Below are 20,839 nucleotides of genomic sequence, written 5' to 3' on the forward strand. Positions count from 1 at the left end.
GCAGTATAAGTATAGGTTGTTAGTTTTATAATTAGTTGTACAACTATATTATGTACTGCATTAAGCAGTTTACATGGCAAGTTTATTTTAAAATAATAAGTAGTTTGTGGGTCATTACAAAATACACCATTTTACAATCGTTTTTGATTTAATCATAATAATTTAGTATATTGAAATGTTAAAATAATAATTTATTTTGCCTAATCTACACGAGATTAGCAGTGCAATAAGATCTTAACTGTAGACACACCGTTAGTCTATGATTAATAAATTTAAGTAATATTATCGTTTAAAATCAAGTTTATTCGAACACCAAGAAAACAAATTTAACGATCAGTTGTTACTTCTGGTTGTAATGGATTGAAAAATGTTTGTAGGAAATAAAAAAGCGCCTTACTGAAGTTAATCCCATAGCAATAATAGCAATAACATTTTATATTTTAACAAAAACGGTGTGCCTTTAGTAAAGTTCCTACACAGACCCTACATATATGTATATTATTACGGATTCATTCGAAAGTTCCAATCGAAAAAATTATAAAAAAACCGTTTTACACGGTAACGTACATTTCTAAAGTAATTTTTATTTAAATAATAATAATAATATAAACTGTTCTCATATAACCTACCAAATATACAAAAAAAAAAAAACATGTCAATAAAATCGGTCTATAGCTGTTTCTGAGGAGTGCGACCACAAACACCGTAGCACGAGATTTTTATATATTAGATAAACTGACAATTGTAGGATGTCGATAATTTAGAGTAATTAATTTGTTAAACGTCATAGGCTTAGACCAAATCCACGAAATTCCGGATATTAGAAACGTAGAACGGAACACCGGAAATAACGCGAAACACTGATCGTCGTCAGCGCAGAATCGTTTACTCGCGTCAAAATCTAAATATAAACACTATGATGATAATCATGATGATTAGACGATTTAATAACTGATTTTTTTCACTCGATTTTTTTTTTATCCAGGTGGATAAGACGTATCATGGACGTCCGGTAAATCGAACGTTCGGACAACCGGTGTTTTTCTGTACGGGTCCTCGTGAGTTGTGAACAACTATAAAAAAGTATAAAAATATTTCGTTTGTTTAATAAATAATAGTAATAATTATTGAAAACAATACGAATGTATGTATAATGTATTTAACTCTTCGCATGAGTATAATAGGGTTCGGCGTTCGCGTTAACCATGGTGCACAATAATCATTCTGAATTTGTTCCAAATGTCATAAATTACAGTGCTTGTACATTCATTTAATAAGACTCATATGCAAACGCTAACCAGGTCGTCAGGATAACGGTTGCCGAGTTAAAATATTTTTCGTAGTTCTCCCGTTGTATGCGGTCATCACCATGACGGCGTCAGCGTGTTACATGTTTCGTAACAACTACCATTGCGAGGGTGCGTTTATCACGTCGTATTTACGTATATACTACCTCTGAGTACTAACTATTAAACCAAATCGATGTGCTGTTTACCGTACAATATAATATATATTCTTCACTAGAAAGACTAGATTAGGTACCCATGATAGGTATTTCGTTATTTGTAACTATACATAGTCAAACCTTAAAACATGTGTATGTTAGAACGATCGATATTATTTTTTTTTCAAACTGTTGTTAGTTTTTGGTTTATTTTTATTCGTCTCATATTTAATATTAAATTATTTTAAAATTGTTCATTAAAACTCGTTGTATATTGGGTAAAATTTGAAGTTTATTTTTTTTTGTTTGGTCAAAAACTCAAAATTTGTTTACATCATTATTCATTGCTAACGCAGTAATCTCGCTTGGAAATCATCGAAGCACATCGGAAAAATCGTAATTCTAGAGCAAGATCACGAATCACTATACCTATACACGGCTATAAATTAAGCTATCGTAAAATATTTATAAAATGTAAATTGTAATATTATAATATCATATACAAAAAATATAGGAAATATAATATATTATGTTGAATAAAAATACTGACATTCGATATTGTCTTGACATATTTTAAATAATTTAAATTACATGCATTTTTATTAATACTTTACATTGACCTATTTAATATGTTTTACCTTTGGTAAATCCATCTAAAAACCCTCAATATAGGCTAAACCAATGATTTAATTTTAATTTTAATAACCTGAAGGTGTGCTTATACCTACACTATGGCTTGTATTGAACTAATAGTTTAATTAGCCTGTGAGTTCTATGCCTTTTTCTCGGTGCTTAAACACCCTTAATACGACCTATACACGACGTGCCCTATACCTATACTATATATTATGCTTATAATTAAAACATACACGCGTCAAGTCACCGATAAATGGTAATACTAGTAATACAACTGTAGACGCTTGTATATGTGGCATGGTAAGAGCATACTACTTTTAATACTGCCAGCATAATAATAATACAACCGATATGGTGGCTTTATCAAAAGCGATTCGTTTAAAACTTTTAGCTAGGTATGAAACATAAATCGTAAATAAACGCAATATCATAGCTGCACCGTTGTTACGCCGCCATCGTTGTTTATCCATAAATACTCAAACCTTCCTTAACATAATATAATAATATTGTATAAGTACCAGCTGGGTGTATACCTTAGCATGCAACATATAATAAATATAATAATAATAATAATAATATATAATATAACGATAAAGTACGTGGCATTATGCGTGAATAACAATGCGGAAAAGAATAGAATAGACTTAAAAAATATTATAATAAATTAATCACCAAACGTGCACACACACAAAAGTTCCACGATGATTACTTAACAGATTAATATTATTATACTGACGTAGATAATAATATGAGGTAGGTACTGCGTGGTATTTAAAGTTTTTTTGATGTAGGCTAGTATCGTGTGTAATAACTCATTAGTTATAAAGAAACCGTTTACGTTATTTACCACAGCCTTACCAGCTATTTTTGAGAGCTGTATAGAAACGGTTAAGACTTGCGCCTTTGCGATAACTGTATAATTATTCTTATCACAATAAGAAAGGTATATTTTGCAAAAGTCTGTTTTTTTTTTTATTTATATAAATATATTATACAATGTACATTTTTACAATTGGTTCAAAACAAAAAAATATACCTATAATGTAATTATATACAGATACAATAATGAGTAATGTCTGTCATAAAAATTCTTACAATTGTCAAAAGACATTGGGTCGTTTTTACATTCAATGCGATGAAAGACAATTGTTTACAATATGCTTTCGATTCTCAAAGTTCAGCTCCCCCCCCTTCCCCATCCGAAATGGTTTAACAATAATATTAATTATACAAACCATAAATGTAGTCAATACCTATACATAATAAATTATAATCGCCGATCTTGTTCGACATTTTTTCGCACAGTGTTTATTTTTTTTTTTTTTTTTTACCTACCCGCACAGACACACTCATTATTATGAATGTGAAATAAACCACAACACTCTACATAAACCGACAATCTATATGTTTTATGAATAATTATAAGAATAAACTCAGCAAAGAAAATAAACAAATTTTATTTTCCTCGTGACATGGTCTTTTTCAATTGGTTGTTACATGATTGGTGTATAATAATGAGATTATTATAAAAAAAAAGTTTCCCAACAAGATTACAATATCCGTTACAAAAAAAAAATATAAGCCATACCATAGCTCATACCAAAAAGTACAACCTAAGGCGTTTACCCTCGCCCATAGAACCCCCACCCTATAGGTTATAATTACATAATATTATCTGGTTCCGTTTATAATATAATTCGCAAAATTGTATTAGTCATTGAGAAAAAATAGTCGTTATAAGTTTCAAAATATCAGAAAAAAAAAGTGCGGCCATGGCGGCCATGTTACAATAAAATGAAAAAAATTTACTTTAAGTTAGAATTAAAAAGAATAAAAATCAAAGTATTAACATGTGACTTATTTTTCTATATCTAGTATAGCCAGCTAATATTACTAAAAGGACAATTTTAAAATTATTTTTAGTTATTTTGAATTAAATAAAAAGGGTCAATATTTTATCATACCAGTAATCCGTGTTAAATGATTTAAATCACATTATTAGTATTTTTTCACGTGCTAAAAGCATAGTTAGCACTGAAGTTAACACTCGTGGTTGTGGTTATGGGTAATACGTATAATATTATGTTTAAAATCTAGCCTGGAAATCGATAAGAACATTTTATTATTTTTTAAATCTAAAACACATATTTTCATTTTTGTTCAGTTGAAATATTATGAACTCCCATTGAAATTGAAAGCGTCTATTTAAACCCTGCGACATAATGATAGAGGCCACCTCGTCCGCGGTACAAACACTGACACGTCGTCGTGTAGTGATCACGATAAATAGATTTACATTCTGTGACCACGTTCCACTCCGTTGTTATTGTGGCCAACGGGCAACCGCGGTAGTTTTCGTTGTCGTTCGGACTACGTTTACGAAAAAGCGGTATTTACCGACCTTTTTCGCGGTTCGGTTTTGGCGATGAAACGCTTGTGCGAATTATTTGCGGTGGTGGTGATGTACAGTGCCATAGGTGTAATCTGGGGGACATAACAGCCCCCTGAGGTATTTAACTGAGGATTTATAGTGTCTCCCACCCCAGTCAGAAGTCAAAATTAAATATATTACTGTTTTGTGTACAATTGTTTGTTAGTACGTAAGTACCTGTACGTTTTTGATCTTTGTATTTTGTATGAATTTTGTTTTAAAATTTGAATCTCATTCATTACCTACTAATTAATAATTATAAAACTTAGGTACTGATTTAAAGCCTCCAATTTTTCAAACCAATGTTGTTGATTTTTATTTTTTCCACAGACCCTTCCTCCCATGAATTTACTCCAGATTACGTCTATGTGCAGTGCGAAGAAATTCCTTCTGTGGAACGAGACACGAGCCATTCAATATTTAATACGAGCCGAGGGTGATGTATCAAGCCTTTAAGGTAAAACGCACAGTAATGGTGCTCATATAATATTATTCACAGGTTCGTCGAACGGTTAGATGGACAGGTATTCATGGGCTTCTACAACGGCGGTTATATACTGTCGTTGCTTGGTATCCATCGTGTTGAGTATTAAATTTACATAATATTATGATCAGTAGTGATGTATCCCATCGGCACAGAGTATAGGTTAGGTATGGTACATTATACTGTCAAGACTTTGTATCGCATTTCAGGAATAAAAATAAAACGTATTCCACGTATGGATGTCGAGCGAGTCGAATGATTGATTTTAATTTTGGTGCCTATATTTTTTTAGTAGGTAATGATAGTTATACAAAAGATCGGTTACTGTGGTTATCAGATATTATAATAAATTGTGAGTGATGACATGACGTCTTATCGACGGCCGTGCAGTTACAATATTAATATTAAATAATGTAGGTTATTCTCGCAGACTTCTGATATTAACTGGTTCCTTACCGTAGGTATAGATACTTAATGTTCGTATTATACAATTTTACAATTAAATATTAAATTGACAAAATTCGTTAAGTAAACGAAATTTATCAAACTAATTTGTGTGCATTACAGTAGATAAATTACATATACCTTTTCAATTTCTTCTTTTATGTTTTTTATTACATATATAAAAACATAACTATTAATATACTGATGACTAATAAACCATCGCTAAAAATTGTTTATACCAACTTGATTACATTTGTGTCATTTATTTAAAATAACCCCTAGCAGAAAGAAGTGGTCAATAATTACCTTTTATGTTTATTATTTTCATATGTGAGTGTTTTTGAATTAATTATTTTCGCAGCAATTAATTAATAATAATGATATTTAAAATAATTTATCACATTTTTTTTTGTAATTGTTTAAATTTCAAATTTTTATAAAGTTTAACAAATTCACCACATATATAAATTGTTTTGTTGTTAAAAATAAATGCAGCTTTAAACTGTAACACATAGGTCTTGTGAGCTTAAAACAAGATTCTATACTTTTTGCTGGAATTAAAAAAAAAAGCTTTATCGTTGAACCACATAAATGTATTGTGAGCGATTGAAGTTTAAATTTTGTTGACATTGGATATTCAAACGTTTAAATCTATTTTCGTTATTTTGCTATTATTCAACAAATATTTATCGTGGAAACTTGTGACATTTGACTCTTGTTAAAATATTATCATTTTCTATACACATTATAACGATTTTAATAATAATTATGTTGTAATTCAAAAAATGTTGTTCGTAGGTACTGAAACTTTTCGCCATTACATGTATATTATTATTTACTGTAGTTAGGTACACACAGACATTTTAAAAATGTTTATATTAATTTTAAGCTATTTACACCACGAACCTATTTACACCGTTTTACCGCAGAAGGTCGCTATTAACTTTTAACTTTATAAGATTAAAAATAACAGCTTGTAAACATTATATTATAAAATAATACTATAATAACAACTATTTATTTTGAAAATTTGTTTTTGAAAAAAATGTTCAACCTACCGTACAACACAATACCTAAAAGATAAATAAATTACCAATTGCGTTATAAATATTCATAGAAATATTGGCAGACAGACAGTCTCCGTTGAGAATCGTTTTTCATCGTTTATAATGGTTTATCGTTGAATTAAAATTTAACTCATTCATAACAGTGACCTACTTAGTGACAATGTCTACTTGACACCTACTATACAGCAGAGCGACTATTTGTAAAACAATAATTTAGAATCAGAGAACAGAGATATGAAACACGCCATAACAAAACAAAAATAGTCGTGAAACACAATTTGGTTGTCAAGCAAATAGTGAAATTCAACAGTTAAAAACATTTTGATGAAATTAAAAATTATTAATTACTAAAATTTATCAGGTTATAAATAATTTTAAAAAATCATTAATCACGATGTGTAATGTTTCTGAATTTTCTACCAATATTATAACATACAAATAGTAGATATTAATATATTAACTGTAATATTTTATAATATCTATATATAATACCTACTGTATAATATTATACTATTATAGAATTTACATCTTAAGAGAATGGCAGTGTAATGTTAATTGTCTCCCTGGAGACTCACGTGCAACATTGAAAAGTGGCGTTCATTTGAACCAACCTTGTGCTGTTAGATTCAGTAATAGAGAGAATTGACCTATTACCAAACTTAAAGTTAAGATTTTTTTCCGTGTCCTAGTTTTAGATTGTATAAGATATTTAAATTTATATGTGAGTTATAAGCATGCAAAATAACACGGCTTAAATAAAATGGGCATACTTAGTATCTATTTGAAATATTTTAACATATCCAATGTAAGAACACAAGTGTTTTCTCAACTTAAAGTTCGATAATGGGTCTGTTCACTCTAATACTAAACTTAACATGGTCGGTTATGCTGAACTCAAATTCGCCATGTTACGTGTGGTTCAAGGAGAGAAAACAAACAGTGCGCCAGATTTTTTTACAAATTAGGACGTGTAAACACTGCTCAAAGACATAGTAGGTACCTGTGAAGGACCAGTGTATTATTAATATAATATACGAGTTTATGAAAAAAAAATATAATTAAACCCATTTTTATGAAGCAACGTCAACCAGAACCTAGGTACTATAATATGTTTAGCGTGTTAATTTATTTCGTCTTAGTACAAGAAACTTAGTACTTAAATTATATACAAGAGTGTGGTCTGTGGTGTTGTACCGTGATAATATAATATGATATAACTTAGGTATGTGTTATTATATACCTACTACTTGTACAATGCTTTATCGTGTAGAAAAAGTATATTCGGTACGAGACAATGGAGAATTTATAATAAAGTGTTGTACAAACTACAAAGTCTGTTAGAAGTCAAACTTCCGTCAAAGGTCATATATTGTGCATGTCAATAAATTCTACCTTTTACGAATTTAAATAACAAATATTAACTGTCGTGTAGTTGGTACGTATCATATTATTATATAACATACATGCAACATTACTCAAATGTAAAATAAATTATTTTAGTATTTTGTAAAAAATATTCAATCGTTAATAAAATCGTTATTGTTTCCTTTGTAATACTGCAATTAACATGATATTATGTAATAAATTTATAATTCAAGTTTTAAAGAAAATACATTCTACGTTCTGAAGCTATTGAATGTCCACTGTGCATAATATGATACAACGACGTAATTGTTTCAAATATGATTATTAATTCCATAACTATAGTGTTTTTTTCTCTTTACCCACGATATCATAAGATACAGTAACAGTCAGAAAAAACCAAATATTTATTTATCCATTTACTTGAATTTACTGCGTATATTTTAGCATGATAATATTAACGATTGAATTTAGTAGTTTAAGCGATTCAAAAATTCTTTAAACACTTTGGTACAAACGTATAGGTACAACTATAATACCCATCAAACAAACACAACACACATTTGGCGTTCTGAGTTCACCGCAAAGATAATGAGGTTTTTCTAAGGCCTCCCTTATGAGTGATCAACAGCTTAAACCACGGGCGTAAGGTCTATCACCGGCTCTCCATATAGCGTAACCCTTATAATTTGACATTTTTCCTCCCCTCCCCCCCCCACACCACACCAGTGCCATATTGCTACCATTGTGTTGCTCTGTCATTATTTACAAGCAGAAAGGATTTTTACCATTCATCTTATCTTTACTATGACACCTGTTTTTGTTTACTCACCCTTAAATTAGGCGTGAATAAATAAAACCTTATTGTAAATAAGACCGATGGCTATGGCAGGATGGTTATATTATAATATATATATATAGGGATGCAGAAGGTTACAAGAGTTTGATACAACACTCGGTTTATTGTTTTATACGCCAGTCCGTAACACCGTCTTTTCCAAAGCCTGCTTTGTGCGGACAAATGCTGTAGCTTCACCTATATATTGTAAATTGTGCACACACACAATAATAAATAATAATAATATATAGATAGGTACATGAACTATACAATATGTGATCATCAAATATTTACATCGACTATAATGCCGACCCTATAACGACCAGAAACATGGTGTTACAATAATGTGAAAATAAATTTGAATAAACAAATACTTATTATCGTGAATATTGTTGAAATTTGAATTACAGAGGTATTTCAATGTTTGAAAACTATTGTATGTTTATACATTTATTTTTTAATTACCTATGTCTTCTTGCTGTAAGAAATTATTAAACTATTAATTTATATGTACATATTCAATAACTATTCATAAAAAATATTTTATTTCAATTTTTTAATATTTTTTCCAAATATTTGTGAATAAAATATTTTTAATTTGTAGGAAATGTTTACTTACAATAGTTACTGATTTTTTTTACACAGAAACCTAACCGTAGTTCTTTATACATCCATGCATATGTAATTTTTTTACTTTTTCCTCTAATATTTTTGACGTCTGTAACAGCTTGGTGTTTTATATTAAATATTGAACATTTTCGTAGTATTCATGTAATGTTGTGTTTAATTTTAAATTGTAACCTCGTAGGTGTAGTAAATAAAATACATGTGCAAATGTGCAATTGCCTTTATGCTTTATGCTTCTGTATAATTTATAATATTGAAATTGAATAAATATTGATATTTAATTTACTAATGCAATAATAAAGAAGTAAATTAATTTAGTCATTTGCACATTTTTTTTGTATATTATTGTAAAATTGATTGATAATATTATATTATAACTATAATTTTTGTATAATACGCAGTAAAAATTTTAATATTTTTTAAAATATAAGTCAGGTTACAAACGCGATTTGAATCAACGATTGGAGTATTATATATCGACGGTTTAACAACTGTTAAAGTTGCAATTGATATTTGAATACTATTTTTAATTACTAACATCACTGAAATAGAGGCCACGTAAAAACAAGTTGAAACACGTACATCAATATTTTTTTATAAAAGTTGCTTAACAAAATAAAATACACATAATATATTATAGTTGTTAAGTAACTTTGTTGTACGAGCTAATCGTTTGGATTGTATACAAGTATTATATCCTGTGTGTACATACAAAAAAATAATAACTTTTAGTTTAATTATTATATGATATAGAACCTAAATAACTATCGTAAGTACCAATTATTTCATAATTGCACAGGACGATTTAAATGTATTACATAGTTAATTATTACGTGGTTTTAAAATGGATAGATTAACATGATTTATGATTTTAATTACTATAAATTATATTAATGTAGATTAATTGTACTTCAACAGTTATGCTGACTTAAGTCAATGATTCATACTTAAAACATATCCTAAAAGGTTCATCGTAAGGTGATGTTAAATATATTATTTTTAAATCGACATGCATCAAAGTTATTAAATGTGGATTTATAAATAATACATCTTTAAGGAAATTAAATAATACAAATTAATATTTTTAGACAAAATATAAATTGTAAATTGTAAATATAAATATAAGCTAATATAATATGTTCTTAAATGGCGTTGATAAAAAAAAATAATAATAATAATAATATTGTAAATCCTTAGACTATTTTAGACGCAATTTTTTTGGGGAAAAATTATCACGAATATATTAGTTGTCAGACCTCAGTTTTATATTTTTATTATTTCAAAAAGGACTGAATTTTCATATCAAACAAATTCAGTTTACCTTTAAAATTAAAACGTGTATTATAGTTAAATAAATACTAAATATTATAATTGGTGATGAACACCATTTATCATTTATCATTATTTATTTATTTATATAATTCAACGTCCAAGCCGGCAATTTTACATAACTACATGGTGATATAATGAATAATAAATTTGTAACATATTATATTATAATAAATTCATTGATGGCCAAAGAACGAAAAATAGTTTATGCTAAGTAAAAGTTTTTTTTTTTTTTTTAATGTTGTGTAGATCAAACTGGGTTCTGATTTCAAAAACCATAATTTCAAAAGTTTTACGAACTTAATCTATAAAATCACAACAACCCAACGTTTGAGTATTTATAAATTTATTTTCCAGGAATTATTTAAAATTAATTAAAATCAGAGTCCAATTTAACTTGAACAAAGTCATCTTCTTTCAAATAAAAAAAAAAAAAAAAATGTTTAAAATCTGACTATTATACGAGCCATGAACATTTTCTCCATTTTTGATCATTGAAATGGTTTTATTTTATTTTTCTGTACAGATTATTGTATAGCCGCCGCACCACGCAACTAGAAATTGCCTGAATTTTTGTCCCTTAATAAATAGCCGTCTCCGACAGCTTTAATAGAATAGTGTTTTTTTATATTTTTTTTTTTTTTTTTGTATAGGGAAGTTCATTAAAAAGGTACGTAACTCTCAACGTAAAATAATAAATTAAAGGCTTTTTATTTCTATGAACTAAATAACTATCCATTTAGGTTTTTAACGAATTTAACGACAAAACACATTATCCCTCTCATATCCTATGCTTATTTTAATAAGTTAAAAAAAATGTTTATTTAACATTTATATATATATATATATATAATAAGTGACTTAATTCTTACAAATATAGAATATAATAACAAAGAGAACTCACAATGGCTTGTTTTTTACAGGCCTGTATTGTTGGGTCGATTAACGAGTGGATTTAAGCAGGCATAGTTTTTAATGCCTTTGGCTAGGGACTCATATGGGGGATTTTGTCCTCTCTCATTTCCCTATCTAACGTTTGTGTGCTTATATAGGACTAGTGGTACCACAGTTTAAATTAATACTTAAGAAAATTGTATGCTTAATATTATGAGTTGAATTAATGCTTTCAATTATTGTTTAAGATGCTCTTTACAGATATTTTATGACAACCAAACGAATTAAATCTGGGAATTTGAGAGTTTAACTCGTCGTTGAGGATGTCATTCCACTTGTATTGGATGTGTTAAACTTTCATTAAATCATAAACCAGGAAAACAATTTTAAGTGGATAATTTAAAATATTGCTAAGGATATTTTATAATTTCTTTAAGGTATATTTGACACAAAAATAAAAAAAAAAACACGCCGATTGTTTTATCTTGAGATTATCAAACAAAAAATACTGAACAGCTTCAACAACAAATTAGATAATTATAATGGAATCACCCAATTTAATTATTCAATATTATTTTGGTTTACAAATCAATAAACCAAATAAATAATTATTTTTATTGATTAGGATTTCATGGATATAAAATTGTTGTAAGATTATTATAATTTATTATCATTATTTTATGGACCAATTATATTCTAAGTATTTTAAAATATCTGATAATATTCTATTGAATATAAGAAGTTATTTAAAAATTGTATTTAATCATGTTTAAGATAATTTTACATTTTATCTATTTAAATAGGTAGCAATGTTTATAGAGAAATATATTAAATTAAAATAATAATTTTCATATTTATCAAATATTGTATGTACCATTGATGAGCAAAAATTATATGATAGTTTCATTTATAATCCAGAAATATAAGTTATGATTAATTTTAAGATATTTGAATTATAGTATCAACTTTTCAATTTATAAAATCCAACAGTAGATTTGATTTATGCAATTGAACTTCTACTAAAATGTCTATTTCTTCTATTAATCTCCCTATGGAATCAGTTATAGATATGTATCACATCGATAATTTTGTTCAAATTGCATAATTGATATACCTTAGCTGTTGAGTAATAATTAAGATATTGTATTCAAAATTTTGTTGTTATTTTGTTTTAAATAATTGAAAACTAACGTAGGAAAATGACATTAAATACTTGTTTTAGACAGTACAGACAGTCTTCCTTCAGGGCTCTTTAAAAACATCCCGCGAGTTCCTTCAAAGTTCTGTTTTTGTTTTGTCTCTGTAACCGTTAATTAACGTACTGTTTATAACGGAACAACGTATTTGCCGACCACCCCGATCTGATTATGTGCTTTGTTAATGGTAATAAATTGCGAACTCGTTTGTTTTACATGTTTGTATTGTGTGAATTAATAAGAACCTAAGGTAACAATGTTTATTTTTTTTACATTTGGTTATATATAGTCACTTCTTCAAATAAACATACCACATGCAAATTGCAATGAATGGTTGATAATGTTATTTCGTTACGACTGTACCAACATGAATGAAAAATAACGTATAAATGTATCGAAGATTTAATTATTCTGATAATTTTTTGTAATGTACTTTTTTTTACATACATATCAAATAATTAATTTCTTTGATTTTTACTTTTTAGCTATGAAAACATTTCATATAATATTTCAGATACCAGAAAAAAGGTGTGATGAAATAACAACTTACATAATATTAAAAAAACGACTTTAAATCATTATTTGCAGCACTAGAACTTGTAATTATACAAGTTTTGAAAGATTGTAGGTACACCGAAATAGAAATTAAAGTAAAATAATTCATGAGTATTTCAAATCAAATATTATTTTATTTTAAAAAGGAGGAACATTTTAACACTTGTTACAGCCATCTTGTGTGTAAATAATTATATCAAGTACCTATACTGTGTACAACTAAATAAATGATTAATGTTTAACATTCTTTTAAAAAAAAAAAATGTTTTCTTTTAAGTAAAATATAAATTATACAGTTTACCAATATTGTAAACTCATCATTTATTTAACGGTATAAGCAGTAAAATAATATATTGTGTTCAAATAATAATTTTTGTATTTAATATTTTGTATTATAATTTTTATTTGGAATTAAAAATTTAAATTGAATATTAAAAATTTTAGCTAACATATTTTATAATTATGTACTTCATATTTGTAAAATATTTGAGACGATAGTTCTCTTACATAATTTCAAAAGATTTCTTCCGTTTTATAAATTCAAAAAATTGTATTATGAATGGATTTTATTTGTAATCAGTATAGGGAATGTAATTACTAGAGTTTTGTTTTTGAATTTTTTTGATTTTATTAACATACGAATTGTTGGCATTTACCCAAAGTTCATAATGTATAACATAATAACATTGGTCCAACTAAGTACAATTAATAACTTTTAGTTCAATAACTAATAATACTAAAATGTCAAATTTGAATATTAACTATTTTTAATAAAATAGGTAATTATAATTAATAGGTAATTGTATAGGTAGTTAAGTTGAAATATTGTATGTACAATTTATAGAGACATGAGTATAACATTATATTACACGCTTGAAAGTATTATTTATATAATCTAAATGAATATTTAGTAATTTTTCCACTGTAATTGCTTGATGAGTTTACACAATTCAGGAATTGAAAACGAATTATGTGTTATAATTAGACTAATAATTCATATGTTCTTAAGATTACAATTAATTTTTGACAATTTATAGCTTAAAAATAGTGTTGATATTTTAAAAGAAAATCATAAAACATTATATAATTTATTGTTGATATGAGAAAAAAATGTCTTTGATAATCAGTGCAATTATTTTATCAAAAGTTATTAAATTTAAATAATAGGTATATGATCTTCGATATATAAATTGGGTAAGTGATCACTTAAAGTTTTCAGTAGAGTAAGTTTTTTTATATTACAAACAACACTTATTTCTAAAATTTAAACTTGTTTATTTCATATTGCAAAAACCTAGGAATGCAATAGTGATTCATTTTTTTTTTATCCACTGATCGAAAACTCTCGAATTCCACACCCTAATAAATTCACTCTGTCAACATTGTTTCCGATAATTAGAAAACTTGCAGTGAAACGCTTTTCGAAAAGTTTCTGTTGATTTATTGAAGTGTCTGCCAGGTCAAGGCGTGTAAAAAAATGACTGAATAATCTGAAGGGACAAAAAATAAAAATAAATAAACTAAATTAAACTCAACTCAAAAAATTAAAAGTTGACTCACTGGTGGGGCAAACTAACTAATCCGCTTAAATTAACATTATTTAATGGTGGTTACTTTAATACTAATAATACTACAGTCAGTTGATATAATCTCGTTTTAATCAAAGCCTATTTGTATTTTTAGTGAATTTTTTACATAATTTATTTATTCTTTTTGACCTTACTCGCGTATAAAATACCTCAATAGATTATTAATTAAAATTGCAATTAAATTCAATGTACCAATAATGAAGTTACAGGGAATAAAAGTCATAAGTTATACTAATATAATAAAAGCTTTCATTTACTTCCTTATAATTATGTGATTTCGTGTCATCTGGGTATGTATATAACTATGTTATTATATTTTGTATTTTTAATTTGATTTTATATTTTATATTATAAAATCATTATATCAACATGTATTCAAATTTAGTGTTGAATTCAAAATAAATGTTGGTATTTTTGTATAATTTACATTATCAAACCAAACATAATATTATAATATTATAATCTAATTATAGTAACACTAATAAACATTTATTTTAATATACTAATAATTTATATTTGTTGGTTGGCTATAATGTTTATTGGCTTTAAAAATAATTTTTCTAATAAAAAACTTTTCAAATTCTCGTCATGTTACGTATTCATGTGATTAGTGTAATACGAAATTATTATTATTATTATTTTTGTATGAAAATCTGATCGCCTGAACATTTTTGTTATAAAATGTATTAACCAATAATATACAATCAATAATTAATATTATTGGCTTATTTCTGGATTAATTCGCACCAATAGGTAGGTATGAGGATTTTTAGATTCTATTATAATAGCACCTAGTAAGGTAATTGTATTTTTTAGAGGTAGAATATTATATTTCAAAATTTTAAGTGTTATCAATTTTCATAGAAGAAAAATGATCAACAAGATTCAATTTTATAGTTTAAATTTTGTAAAATTGGTTATTTTCTAAGAAGATTTCCTTAGAAACATAAACATTAATAACCAAAATCTTCGATTAAATAATCAAAATTTACTCATAATAAGCTGCAGGGTTTAAAGCAATTTCGTCCGTAGTGTAATGTAAATATTAATTACCTTTTATCTTATTCTGATTGGCTATTTTAATCATGACACTATTCACTTACTATGATCTACCTGGAAATTTTCAGAATTGGGCAGAGCTCAACTTTTAGACACGACACAACAGACGACAAATCTGTGAAACCTGGTTTATGTGCTACATCGACCACGATGATACAATCAAAATAGTCTTAAACCTGTAGTTTTATTATTATTTCAAACCATATTAAATATTTATCTAAATAGAACTAAAAATAATTAAAATTATTACTTTAATAGTTTAATTATTTTATTTTTTCCGATGACTTTTTATTTTATTTCAATCAACAAATAAATATGCATATTAATTATTACCCGTGTCGAATTATGTATAGCCATATGAGTGTTCAAAACTACTGTCTGTGTATCTGAAATCGTGATTTTTTTTGTGAGATTTATTTAAATTTGTTTTTAACACTTTCGTCAAAGAGTAAAATAAGTGCACTTTAGACATTTATATACTCATAAGATGATTTAAAAGCTTTTTTAAACCCTTTTTTAATGCATGCAATTGTTGATCAATATTCAGTGCGTTCAGTAAATTTCATTATCTCGAAGAATGTGTGTTGAATAAATTGATAAATATTTTCCATTATAATCTTGAGTAATAAACCAATACTTTTGATTTCTTCGTACGTTATTCTGTTATACATTATTTGAAATTGTTTTTTCATCAATCACTATAACTTTTAACCAATAACTTACTTGAAACGTCCTATATTTTATTGTAAGATAATACGTTATATTCGGTCTTCATTCCGGCTTAATGATGGTTACGTTTTTCATTTTTAGTGAATATAATTGTACCTGAAAAAATATTTAATTGGTTTTATCACTATAGTACTGCTAGTTACTTTATACATGTATATTTTATACTGTTGTTACACTTTTTATTATGTATATATAAAACTAAACGTTGGCACGCCAAAACAAACGCTCTTAGAAACCCTCTGCCGTCGGGCGGATACTCATTGTCGCTGTGTGCATTCTGTTTGCCAAACAATAATAATAATAACTCACGAAATTTTCAAATGGTTAACAATTGGTTTAGTCGACGCCTAAAGCGTTTTAATGCCCGATACATCACACCACCACCACCACTATCGTTATCATCTTCATCATCATCGTCGTCGTCGTGTAAAAATCTATGAAATGCATTGGAGTGAACACTGTGGAAAATGTACGTCCTGAAAAAAAAAATTACCAGTTAACGAGGTGTATTTCCTTCTTCGTTTCCCTCTCCGACTGATTTTTATTTTCTTCTTTTAGCATTGAAATAAAATAAGGAACCATGCTAGGAGTAGGTAAGGGTTTTCAAATAGAACTGGTTGACTTCGCGGGTAAAATTGACTACTGGAGCAGAAATTATATAATATATACATCTATATTATATGGAAAAGTATTGAGTGTGCGTCGGTGTCCTTTGATGGTTGAATATTCAAATGGGAGCTCCGGGCATTGAGCTAATAAGAATAAATAAACAAAACGGCAGAACTGTAGAAGGATTTAACAATTTTACTTTGGGAATCGATCACGCGGAAACTTAACCATCACAATGTATTCAAAGACTGTTTTTTTTTACTACACAACCATTGCTAGTGATATACAAAAAAAAAAAAAAAATAAGCCTGGAATATGCAAATAACCTAACACAATACTACAATGAATCAAACAGAAAATATAGAATCTGCCTTATTGTATTCTTATTATTTTTTTTTTTTTTTATATATATAATTAGATTTGTTGTTTTATGAAAATGTATATTATCATGAATTATATTATAACATTATGTTGTAAGCAATTACCATAATAATATATTTATCGCCTAAACAGTTGAGAATATTATAATATTATAATCGATTCTATTCTCTACATTAATTTACCAGTCAGTATACCGTTACCCCGAATCTACGAAATTGCTGATTTCACGATGTCGACAATTTTCCACGAATTTTGTGCAACATAGCTTTGATTGATTGCTTTATAATATAAAACCATTGATTTAACTTGATATTTCGTTTATTATTCTTAACGCATGATAAATTTTTATATCAATATAATTTAAGATAAAAATAATTATTTGACAAATGTATTGAACGGTTGACAAAATATGTATTCACTAAATAAATAATGGCCTGATATTAATTATTATTATTTTTTAAATGAAATATTCAAAAATTGTAATGTATAATAATTTGCACGATGATTTATATCTTAATTCCTTTACAGAGTATTCGAAATGAATAATTTCATTTAGATCCATATTTTGTAATGTTCATTTATACAAAAAAAAAACCAAGAAAATCGTTTCTGCTGTATAACAGGTTTTGAGTGTATATTGTCACCATTGAATAGATCATATTGTATTGGATGTCCTCAAAATATATTTCAATGATAAATGATTGTATACGAAAAACGATTCTGATTGGTGGCACCGTCTACTTATAACTTTCGAAGGATAATTTGAAGCATATTATTTTTATAATATTTATAGTATTTTCTGAATTTGGTTGGTTTAACTAATTTGTATCAAAAACAATATGCGTATACAACTCATAAGTCAATACCGACCTACCGTTAAATAGTGTGAATAGGTTCGTGGTTTGTAAACAGTCTAAATATTTTGAAAATTAAATAATTGTTTATTGTAGTAAAATAAAATTAACTAAATTAACTGTTTCAATTTCTATCAAATAAAATGACTACAGTTGAGACTCTAATTGATAATTCATTAATTTATTAGAATGAGTATACTCAAATTGGCAGAATCGTGAATATACATAATTATTAATGGACCTACGTTATGACTAAAATGTATTATTTTATTTTTTTGCACAAGGTAACCTGCTAGAAATGTTGAATACGTTTGGGACCCCCCCCCCTTTTTTTGCTTTATAATATAATCACATTTTATGAATTTTTTTATTTAGCCTCAGCATTAACCGCCATAAGCTTATTTTATTACATATACTGACTTAAATTATCTGACATTATTGTTACAACTTTTTTGTGTTTACTGTTTAAATTATACATGACTTAAAATAATTTACTTAGCGTTAAGTTGTTGAGGAAAATGATCAGCTACTGTGTAGGTATATCCTGATTTGAGAGCTTCTTGTCACTAGGTACTTCTCATAATATGTACCTATAACGTGCTTCACCATTAGCAGCGACGAAGGATACACATAACGTTTTATGAAGGCTCATGAGTGATAAATCGATAACCAACTTTTCAATTATCTTCACTGAATGTAATTTAGTCGGACTTTTATAATATTATACCGGTGCTATTTGGTATTTAACTTGCCTCTAGTTTAGATCTGTTACTTTATGCAAACCAACGTTATTTTTTACTTATATTTAAATTTTGTACGCATATTTTAGATAAATTCAGTGGGACTTTTCGCAAATCCTTAAACTTGATAAGCGAGACAAATGCAAAAGAATATTTTGACAAATGAAGATGATATTTTTTGCGCAACTGCTGGCGTATATATGATTATACTACCGTCAACATAATATAGTATGGTTTTAAGGGTAAGCAAGATTGAGTAGTTTCATAACCTGGACAATGCTATAATAAAGGCCGTTCAAAGTCTCGAGACTATTCTGATACCACTATTATAGACTTAAACTTTAACCAATTCAAACTTACCATATACCTAGTGGTTGTGTATGAGGTTGTATTATTATCTAATATAATAGTATCCACCTATATATTCTATAAATATATGAGTTTATTTTGAATAAGTGCAATATAATATATAATGATAATAATAATAATAAGCATAATAATAATAATAATAATAATAATAACATTATTATTATATATATATACATTTTTTTTATTAATATTATTTTTGATATTAACTTTTAAACTATTATTTTTTTCTGATTAGAAATGGTATGACAATAAAAATGCTTATATTAAAATCACATAAAAAAAGATAAACTATTCGAATTATATGATTTCATATATTGTATTGTTCAATGGTAATTATTATCTATATATATAAAAATGGAGATAAAAATGTATAACAATTCATCAATCGAGAACGGCTGGTCCGATTTGGCTCAAATTTTTTTTAAGATGTTCGTAACTGCCAGGAGAAGGTTTTTACGAAATAAAATTTTAAGAAAATCCACCGGAAAGGTAGGAAATCTCAAATCTGTATGTCAAAAATACAACAGTGGCGCAACAGTGCATTATATTATATTGGTTGCTATTGGTTAATCGGGCATGTTTGTTGATTTCATGTAATATAAAAATGAATTGCAGAATGTGTTGCTAAGCGCAATAATTCTACTGTACGTGTGTTGTGACTGAACTCCTCCTAAATGGTTAGACCGATTTGAATGAATTTATTTGTATACGTTTGCGTTTATTCATCTGATTTTAGTACGGTTAGGTTAGGTTAGGTTAGGATTTTGTATTAATTGATTATATCAATCCACCATAGGTAAAATACGACAAACTTGGTATAACTTTGATACTTTAGAGTTAAATCATACACTAACGTACATACAGCACGGGGTCCGCGATCTACCGCAGGTAGATGGCTTACCTGATAATGTACTGCTGCGAATCAGAATTTTTATTCCAGGCAATGGAAAAGTTAAGATTAATTTTGAAACTATACACCGAATATTAAATAACGAATTGAACAAAGTTTGAGTCGCATATAGTTGGTACACTTAATGGGCCAGTGGCGGATTCAGACAATTTATATTAGGAGTGCACATATTAATTCTGACCACCCACCTACATTTTAAACACTATACCACTACCACCAGGCGCCCGCTAGGGGGAGAGAGACCATGACCCCCCACTATTTTTTGGCTACTAGAAGAAAAATCTGGGGGGGA

Source organism: Acyrthosiphon pisum, chromosome A1 (assembly GCF_005508785.2).
Source record: "Acyrthosiphon pisum isolate AL4f chromosome A1, pea_aphid_22Mar2018_4r6ur, whole genome shotgun sequence".
Taxonomy (NCBI): Eukaryota; Metazoa; Arthropoda; class Insecta; order Hemiptera; family Aphididae; genus Acyrthosiphon; species Acyrthosiphon pisum.